We start from the raw sequence: 10,929 nt of genomic DNA on the forward strand, positions 1-10,929 counted from the left end.
TTATTTCTCTCCGATATCCGATCCAGTAATTTAGGTCAGTATTGGACCGATACCGATACGTAATATCGGATCAGTCCATCTCTAGTTCAAACAACAGTTTTTACAGTAAAATATTTATCTTAATGTACAATCCTTAATATGTTTTATATGTGGGGGTGGGGGGTGAGGGGGTTGCAATAAGAGGTGTTCGCCCAGGGCACGAAAGGCCCGCCACTGCTGGTAAGGATACAAAGAACCCAGGCTTAGCTCTGGATTATGATTGCTTTCTGTTTTGGGTTAAGTTACGCTAATAGTAAAGAGGACTTTCTCCAGAAATTCCAAGACCTATTTGTTTCTCCACAAAAGGTACCATGACAGGAATGCTTGTTTAATGAAAAGTCATAGCTTGCTAAACGAAGGATGTTTTTTGTGGCGTTACTGTAAACTGTAAGTACTCGAATTATAAATGGGTTATTCAGGAATAATTGTGAAGGCAGTTTTTATTATTCACTCACAGATGACTGTGAGCATATCGAACCCAAACAAAGCAGTAGACTTTTCCAGATTCTGCTAAATGACCCTTAGCAGAAAACTCACAGTATTTTGTGCAAAGGAAGAGAGAGCACTGCTATAGTGATTGTTTTTAGACACTGTCTGCAAGTCAGTCATGACAGGTCATAATGAGCTGTGAAGAGGCTACGTGTGGAACAACATGCAGGTTCACAATCAAAATCACTCTTCCTGGGTGGCCTCAGTCACTGCTTTCATCTGACATGGAGACACTGATGGATAAGTCACTGAGCTGTGTGTGTGTGTGTGTGTTTCTGTGCATATAGAATCGGTGCCATGTTTGACAGTTTTAGCTTGGTGCTGTGAGCCCATCTGAAAATGTGTCAAATGATGTAATGCAAGTGGATCAACACAAAGTCGCACTTGGTCGATGAGGTATTTTTGGCCTTCTTGTTAATACAGATATTGGTTTAAAAAAAGACATCTGTTGAAAAATGTTCCACTTGCTTCCTGTCAAACTGATGTTTTCCATGTGCACTCCACAAAGTTCACTAAGAAAAGATTTCAAGTATGAACTCTTGCACGTCCTCTGTTGTTGATTTTTTTTAAAAATGTTTTTATTATTACAACTTGTTAGCCTGACACCCAAAAAGTCTTTTGTCTGTGCTCAACAAAGCTTCACTTAAGCTCTGAATTGGCTCCTGTTGGCTGCACACCTCTGTTTGTTGACTTGGACACTGCACTCACCGCAAATCTCCTCAACACTAATTAAAATGTCAATGGTGCCATGTGAAAAAGTCCATTTTAATCACTCTCACAACTGATAACTCCATTCCTCTTTGTACGCACGCGTGTTCTCTCTTTCTTTCTTTCTCTCTCGCTCACTCTCTCTCCATAACAGTGAACTCATTCTTTGTGCAAGTAGAAATAAAGTTTGACCCAAAGATTAAAATCAAACAGTCTGTGAAACTGTTACTGCTCTGCAACCTGGCAGATGACGATATAAACACACACATAATTTGTACTTAAATATAATCTGTGCTTATGTCATATAAACACTGACAACTGCAGTCAAGACTGACCACAGGCCCCTCTGGAGATGAGCTTTAAGACTGTACGCTTGCAGACTGCAGCCTCGAAGTGTTTTCGCTGGTTATAATGTCCCCACCAGATCACCGTGTTGTAGTTACAGGCCACAGCTGTTCCTGAGGCATGGTATGTGTAATAACAAAAGCCAAGGTCTCATATCACATGAAGGAAAAGGGATTCTCTGTTTACTGTCAGAGCACATATGGTGTATCAGGCATTCGGCAGAATGTTTTTAATAATAGCAAACTCCCTGTCAGACCTTGTATTTCTTCTTTTCAGTGTAATATTTATTGTGATACTCAAAACCAAAAAAAGAAAGAGGTAGAAAACAATTTGGTGTCCTGAGGCTTGGTGATTATCTAGCTCCAACTCAGGTGGCATACATTTTTATTGTGTACTGGGGCCCATCACGACCAGCTAAAGAGGTGAAAGCTGACAAATCCTACAAAGCCCTGGCAAATCCTGGAGGAAGAAAATGTTTTACCTCACCTCCAAAAACCAATACACAGATTATAGCAATTTCAATGAAATAATGTCAGTGCAAAAACATCCTCTTAAAATATGACGAGGTTTCTGGCATGAAGCTTCAAGGGCTCATTGTACAAGGGTAAACCATGAATTGTTTTCAAAAGACGAACATATGCACTGTGACAACACCTGTTGTCAGTCTTTGACTGCAGTTGTCAGTGTTTATATGACATAAACACAGATTATATTTAAGGGGAAATTATGTGTGTGTTTATATTGTCATCTGCCAGATTGCAAAGCAGTAACAGTTTAACAGACTTTCATCACTGCTTTAAAGTATCCTACCAGAAAAGGGTAGGAACAGAGACTACAATCATGGCTGCTCAACACTATCTTTGTTAACAGTTGAAGTTCAAGCTCTGGCTGCTGGGCTGGGTTCAGCATGCATAGTTTTAGCATGTTAGCAGTATATAATGCAGTTGTTTCTCCCTGGATGCAGTTTGCACTTTACCATTGTTCCACCGCTCCACCAGGTCCCTCAACCTTTCTTTCCCGGTGTACAGATAGATTTAAAAAAAGACCTTTGTAACACAAATGACGACATAATTGTAATTAGTGTAATTACTGTAACTAAAGTAACACATTACATTAGTACATTACTGAAAAAAGTAATACGCTGTAATTACAGTAGCGTGTTACTTTGTAATAAGTGATAAGTAATGAGGTCTTCACTCAGTAAAACTGAAACATAAACTTCTTGTTCTTTCAAGTTTAGCGACTTGAATTAATGAAGGCAAGACCTAGCATACTAATCAGCTACAACTATCTAAGTCAGGCCATGTGGAGATATCATCTGAATTTCAGGAGCGAGACCACTCCTCCTTCACGCCCCCTCTGGCCTCAGGCTATAAAAAACCTCCTTCTCCAATACCTGCTGTTCTCATTTTCATGCCCCACCCTGCCCCCCCCTTTTTCTTTCCTCTCTTCTCATGTCCTCTCCTCTCTTCCTTTCCTCCCTTTATTTCTCATTAGTACATGGGGTTCTTCCCGGCCCGAGAGCCGTCGCCAGTCCCCTTCAAGGCCTTCCCCAAGCCGCAGCACTATTCACACTTCCTCATCCCTCATCGCCCATCGTTACCAAGGAAGTGGTCCCTGCTAGTGAACTATCAATTAAAAAAAGCCAAGTCTCTAACGATAAATGTTACTAATAAATTGGTCAGTCATGAAAAAATATACTCACCCAAGAGGGAAACTATCCCTATAACCTCCAAGTGTTTTTTGAATCAGGCTGCAAATATTACAGCTGATCATAAGAGCCTATGAGCAACCCTTAAGTGGCCAGTCTAGAACATGCAGTTTCTGACACTTCATTCTGGCTTCATTTTACAGCCCTTGAGATTGCCACTTAGACTCAGCTTTATTCTTTTTAATCAATAAATTGCACAAGAAAAAGCTTCTTGACTGCATTCGCTCATAATTAAAGTGTGCCTTACAATTAATACTAATGGTTTAAAATCATCAGCTCTACATCGTACAACGGAGTGCTTTCACAACAGCAGCATTTTTATTCACACAGTTATTGGTAATGGATTGGAGCTCAGGAAAATCTATTTCAGCTGACACTCACTGAGCCTGTGTTTGTCTGCCTAATCGATATATTGGTCTGCGAAATTGCAATTGAAGTTATCTTTGCATGCATGTGTGTGCAAACTAGCATGTGTCAGACCGTGTCTTCGTGCATGTGTTTGTCAGTTCATTGCCGATTAAATGGTCACACAAAGTCCTCCATTAGCGAGTCATGAGGTGTGTAATTTAGCATTTAAACTGCAGTCAGTGTTGTTGCCTCTCTGTTTGCCATGGAAAATACTATTTCAAGCCATTTCCTCTTAGTTGTTCTTCACTATCACACTTAAGGGCAAGGACAAGCGCATTGTACACAACAGTGTAGATTTAATCTGGGTTCAAACTTGTATGTGGTGATATAAATGGGTGTATGATTTTAAAAACATTTTTAAAATAACAGGTTTCTAATTAGACACAGCTGATTTAGATAAAGACAGGACTTTAAGCCACATTAAAACATCCAAATGAGGGTCACGGTACAGTCAAATGCTTCTACGTTTAGTGTTTTGTTAAGTGTTTAAGCTCAGTATTTCACTCTGAACTGAAAGGCAGAAAATAGCAACTGGAACATATTGTTACTTGTTATGTAACTTAGTGGCAGCCTTAATTTAACAATACTCATTAAACAAGAAAAGGAGTAATAGTTATACCTAATCCATTGATGCACTTTAAGACTGAAACGATTGTTTTCCATTTTAAGTTAACAGGCCAATTTAATACATGCATATATTATTAAGGTTCTTCGTGGCCAGTCAGTAACAGCATGTACTGTTCTCTTTTTAAAAGCCTCATTAAAGTCCGACTGGGGGTGTAGCTGTTACATCCTTTAAAGGAAATTCAACAACAGAATCACATGGCAGAAACCTGCTGCTCTGCTTTTTATGGGTTGAAACGTTCAGTGATAAAAGTATTCAAATCTTCTTCTTGGATGTACCACCACTAATCGTTCCTACTAAAGTTATAGGAGAATTAATAATAAAAAGGCTTAAGACATGTTAATCACTGTTAGACAACTAGAGAACGACAAAACTTGCAAAAGCCCATAGCTGCGATGGGACACATGAAAGGAAGCAGGTGCTTTTTATCAAGTTAAAAGAATCTGCAGTCTCACCTGTACATATGTATGCCCAATATTCGCTGTTCTTTAACTTCTAATTCATGTGGTTATCTATCTTTCTCGAGTTACTTGTGCAAGATACAGCAAAAGTTATGCAAAATGCTGAAAAATACTTTTTTTTTTCTCTGTATTTATTGTACTTACATCGGTACCCATGAAGCTGTCCAGAGCACTAAGGAATGGTAACTAATGTTAATGAATTCAGCCAGGACCACCAAGTCAGAGTACACCTTGCCACAAGTGTTTCCCCTTGCACTAAGAACACTCTTCGGATGTCTCTTGCTTACATAAAAACTGTGTCTACTGCAAAGCACTGAAGTTCTTATTGTTTTTCTTTTTTTTTGTATATTGTTTTCTTTACCTTCACCTTTGTGGTCTTGCTACCTAATTTCACTGTGCAAGAAACTGTACAATGACAAAAAAAGTTCTAGGTTCTAAGATCTAATTCTCCCTCTGCCATGCATTGTGGGCTCACTCACTTGGGAGGTAGAATCTTTGGTCAGGAATCCTCAAAAGTATGACCCCGAGGTGGTCCTGCCAACCATTTGTATGTGTTGTCCAGCATTCACTTTTAGGTCATTCACTGGGCCGATGCCTCCATGTTTGCTTGTGCCATTCTTACCACAGTGACAATCTATCTGCTTCAACACCTGTTCTGATGGCCAACACTAACCAGATGTTTGAGAGTACAGTATGTGTCTGCATTTCAAGTCTATCCACATAATAAGTCTGGAAGCTCTCCGCTAGCTGGTCTACTCCACCCTCTTCCAACTCCCTGACAGCAATGGTCCCACATTGTTGTGGATTGTCACTTGCTTACCCCCTTCTGCTGTTGATACTGTCAAACTCACAACAATAGACTGTTTTCCCAAGGCTGTACATTTTGTTGCCTTTCCCAAACTCCCATCTGCTCCCAGACAGCTCAACTCATTGTAGAAAACTTTTTTTTGCCTTGTATATTAATACAATTAATATACAAAGGCTATTCACACTTTTGGTAAATGCATTTTGCTGAGTAGACAAATTTAAATACAATTGTGGCGGAGTATGGTTAGTCATTCATGCCACAGTGGTGCCGAAACCCAGGAGGTGGAATGGCGGAACTATGACTGGGACAGTCAGTGGAGGCGCTGGCCCGAATGGTGGCCACGGCCACGCAGCGGGACCAGGTGGTGGTGTTTCGCCGCCAGGGGGAACAGCTGCAGTGGTCCTGCACGTATCTAGTTGACTGTGAGCCTCGGCTCACGTCCTCGCCTGCTGCGCATCCGCCGCCTGCACAGTCTAGTCAAGTCTGCCATTCATGCCACAACAATTTATATATTTTTACTATGTTCATTAATTTAAAAAAAAATTTCCACATCTAGTTTTAAATCTTAATTAGGTCTCAGCCAATGAACATTCCATGTACAACTCAGCTTATTAAAAGGAAGACAATTTTGGTTATATTGGAGTTAACCCGTTATTGCTCTTCCGAATAGTCCCACATTTATGTGCCAGTTATATTCATATTATTATCCTGATTATAAGGAGTTTTAAAACATTTAAGTCTTCCTCTCTGATTGTCTGGCAAGTGTCCAGGAAAATCATACAACATAAGCAGAGCAAAAGTACTGATTTACATTTCTTTAGTCACTGGTAAAATCAGTTTCAGAGTAAATAACTGGCATGATAAACCGGGAGATTACATCACCTCTAATTTATGAAATATGCATCATAGTTCATAAATGTAATAGATTTTGACACTCACTCAAACTTTGTGCCAGCTCTGTGTGCATTTAAATGTGAAAAGAGGGTATTTTGGATTGTACCAGACAGTCTATATAAGGAGCCAAGCTGCTGTACTGGAATACCTCAGATCAACATAGCTTCTTTTCCCAGTCAGCAACATTGTAAACATTGTGACAGTGCTCATTATAGCAAACTGGAGTAGAACAATCAGAAAAGCTATGGGATGTTTCAGAACAACAGCAGCTTGAACTCTGAGGTTCTGTAAGGTTCACTGTGCTGTGGATTATTTCCTCTTATACATTAATCTATTTCCATCCATCCATTCGCTTCCGCTTATCCTTTTCAGGGTCGCAGGGGGCGCTGGAGCCTATCCCAGCTGTCATAGGGCGAGAGGCGGGGTACACCCTGGACAGGTCGCCAGTCTGTCGCAGGGCCAACACACAGGGACAGGCAACCATTCGCACTCACATTCACTTGCACATTCACACCTAGTGGCAATTTGGATTATCCAATTAACCTATCCCCACAAGATGCATGTCTTTGGACAGTGGGAGGAAGCCGGAGTACCCGGAGGGAACCCACGCAAACACGGGGAGAACATGCAAACTCCACACAGAAAGACCCCGGCCTGATGTTAGAATTGAACTCAGGACCTTCTTGCTGTGCGGCAACAGTGCTAACCACCGTGCCACCGTGCTGCCCCTTAATCTATTTCATCAATTTTATTTTGGAACAGTGTAGAGATTTGTGAGCAGAATGGAGAAAGAGGTGACACAACAGAATTTAAATCATGTGTTTTGTTCTGTCTTTTCAGGGAACTGAAACCTGCAGTTCCTCTTATGGCCACTTGAGACTAAAAAGGAAAATCAATCCCCATAATCGACCATTTAGCAATTAAATCACCTTGTTAACAATTTATTAGAAACCTACTCATTTGTTGTTAAGGCTTAGTTAGGGGCTGGTAGTTTTCAACAGTGTGTGTGCTGACACAGGTAACTGCAGGTGATAGCTATCTGCTGTATGTTTCACCTCTGCTAATTTGAGTCTCTAAGATGGACTCCATAACATAGTCCTCTTGATTATGTTTGTGCCTATCGGAACAACAGAATAATCTGAGAAATTATATTATCTGCTGTGAGATACAAACCATTCAAGTTTATGTAGCATTTTAATAGTTTATTAGTACTAATTAGCAAATAGCTGTGTCTGTAAATGTCAAACATACATGGAGGCATGGGGTTAAGAAAGCTTGCTAGCCTTCCCTGGTAGTTTAACACTCCACTCCCTTGTCTAAATACTTCTTTGGAAGAAAAAAAACTGTATGGCAGCGGCCAGAAATGCTCATGCTGAGTTTTCATAGTTTGAGTCCACAATCTACTGGGTGACATCAAAGTGGCTAGAAGCATCTTTTACACAGTCTGTGGAGGATACAGACAAGAAAGTCCGTTTTTTCATTTAATGTTTGCATTAAACCTTTTACAGCATGCGTCTGAAATATTGCACCGGTCAGTAAAATCCCAATGTATTATATCTTACACAATATGAAGTGTGGTTCCAAACAAATCCAGGTCTGAGCATGCTGAAGTGGTATTACACACTCCCTGTGTAACCTGTGAGATCTGAAAGACAGATGAGATAACCCTTCTCTCTGTGCCAAGAGCTACAATTTTTCCTCATCTTTCCCCGAAACCCTTCTCTTTCTCCTGCACAGGTTATAGCCTTATAATATGAATCATTGTTTACAAATCCACTGACCCTTAACGTTTGAGATCTATCTAAATTCTGACTATGTGAGACGCGACCTCTGTAAAGCTCTCTGTAAATGCAAATAAATCCTATACATTTATCATACCTGGTGATGAGTAGTTTTGCTGACAGTTCAAAAACAGTCAGAAAAAAAAACAGGTTTGTTAAAAAGCTGTTCTGCCACCATAATAGCTTTAATTCTCCTTAGCATTGAGTGTCCAGGTCGTCTGGAAGCCCCATTCTTCATTACGACTGAGGAAGAGATTATCTTCATGTGCTCACCCTGTGGACTGAGGCTAGTTATCAAAGACGAGTCCTATCAGGATACAAGTGTTTCCTCACATTTTAAAGGTGATCATTCAGAACAACGTGATGTGCCGGGTCTTACCCTGTAAAATAAGATGGACTAAAAATATGGACTGACACTAAGACATGAAAATGCACCCCAAAGCATGCAGGCCTGAATGCTTGACCCTAATATTGAGGAGATCAAGTGGTGAGTTTTGTTCTCTTTGTGCGTGTCACTTGCTTCCTCAGCTGCTGATGACTCACTTGACCATATCAGTATTTTTCCACACATCTCCGTAGAACATTGTCTGTGGTTTTTGCACCACAGGGTCTCCAAATCCACGTTTTTATAATAAGGGGTTGACAGACTACATCTGTATCACGCATTATTATAATTTTTAATTAGAGTTCTTAATTCAACAGTCTGATTACAGCCTGCAGATTTTCTCAGGTACCTGAGGAAGCTGCTGTTTTGTGCATCATAAGCATTAGAGTCAGCATATATGCGCTGCTGATTACGACTTCCTACCTATTTATTGATGTCTTTTCAGTAGATCTGGATGCAGATGTCGCTTAGTCACTGTTCCCATTGAGGCACTGGCCAAGGGAACAGTCTGTAATTAAAGCTCCTGCCATCTGTGCCCTGACAAATGAGCCTTCTTTCAAAGTCACTGAGATGATTTCCTCCTGTTATCAGGATGAACTGGGGCCACTCAGTTGGCCAAAGTGATGACTGGAGTCAAATGTTTAATTGTACCTTGCATCAGAAACAATTGTGTTTCACCTTGTTTTATTTCAGGGGTTCATTAATTTGACACTTTTTTTTTGTATAGATACAATTTTTATTTTGAATGTACATTGCTGCAGTATCACACCCATGTATATGTACATATACATACATCACTAGCTAAACATACACATGGTAGACTATTCATTAATTCTTAATGTCTTTTGTGTCTTTTGATAAATGCTGAATGATGCATTCTGTGCTGCGTCTTTAAGTGCAGAATAGCTTCAGACTTATTACCAGTGTATCCAGGACCTCAGTGTGCAAAATGATGGTCTGATATTGCACTATACTGTAGCACCACCTTGTGCTTGAAATAAGTGTGTTTCAAGAAACTCAAAATTTAATTCCTTAGTATGAACTTAAACACTGCAGGTTGTTATGATTGCATATGGAATACCTCTGCATTTTCTCTCTGAAACATTTGCAAACTTACGTGAAAGTAAGTCCAGAATTCTTGAAGGACGTTCCAAAGATCTTCTTTAAATGGTGGCTGCTTTTTGTCCTGCTTTGTGTCAAGATGATCCCACATGACATCAATAACCCTGAGAGCTAATTGTTTTACTAATAACTCTATGGATATCACCTTGTTCTTCCAAAAATACTACTTTATGCTTGTCAAAGGTCACATCATTCACTGCAGCTAAAGGAAAACAAGTAACAACATCATTCCCTTCAGTGGGATTCGGGGTCAAATTTAGGAACAGGGGGAATACACCTAAAGTCTGCTTTCTGCTTCAGTTTATCCTCACAGCATCAAGTAAAGACCAAAGAATGTTAGAATGTTAACATAACACTTTAAATACCTCACTTGCACACACTGAAGAGGGAGGCGTTCACTCATGTAATATTTCAATTATTTATTCTTAAAAATGGTTCAAAAAGCATGTTAAGGAAGTGAATGTGATCAGTTAAGAAAGAGTGGGGAGAGGATGAGGTCACACAGTTTAAGAATAAATGTATAGCTGTAAAAATGGCAAACTGCATGACCAAAGAAAGCCGACACATTCATTCATTCAGAATGGGTTTGTGTGGCACTCTGTGGGGCAATGCTAAGTGTAACAACACAAATTTAACAAAAAAAACACTTAGCTTATTATAATTTCCTAAGATTAAACTAACAACTAAAATTTGAAAAACATAACTGAAAACATATTGAAACAATGATGTGTACTTAAAAGGCTAAGTATATGGCATTGTCTTTTATTTTTGTATTTGCTAAATATTGATGCATAGGTTTAGTGAGTATTCTGGGATGTCTATGACTATGTATCAATTCTATTTGCAACATGCTGTCCTTGTATGTTATAAAGTTCTTGCTATACATATACTGCTTGTGTTTCCAAATGCAGTGGAAAAAGAAGATAGTATACAAACCAGTGGAAAGTGTCAATTAGCTCCACTGTTCTTCTGTGATTTAATCAGACAGTGGTGACATGATATCGCTTCAGTTAGCTGATATGAAGTTGTACAATGATCAGTAGCTGCTCTGATTACTCTCCAACATTCTTTGTCTTTTTAGATCATTGACTGCTGTGGTCCTGTATCTTGTCCATGCTGTCTCTCTTTAACGAACATTAAGCCTTGTCCTTAA

The sequence above is a fragment of the Pundamilia nyererei genome, unplaced genomic scaffold (genome assembly GCF_000239375.1).
Source record: "Pundamilia nyererei isolate P.nyererei 1_Seehausen unplaced genomic scaffold, PunNye1.0 scaffold00153, whole genome shotgun sequence".
In the NCBI taxonomy this organism is placed as follows: Eukaryota; Metazoa; Chordata; class Actinopteri; order Cichliformes; family Cichlidae; genus Pundamilia; species Pundamilia nyererei.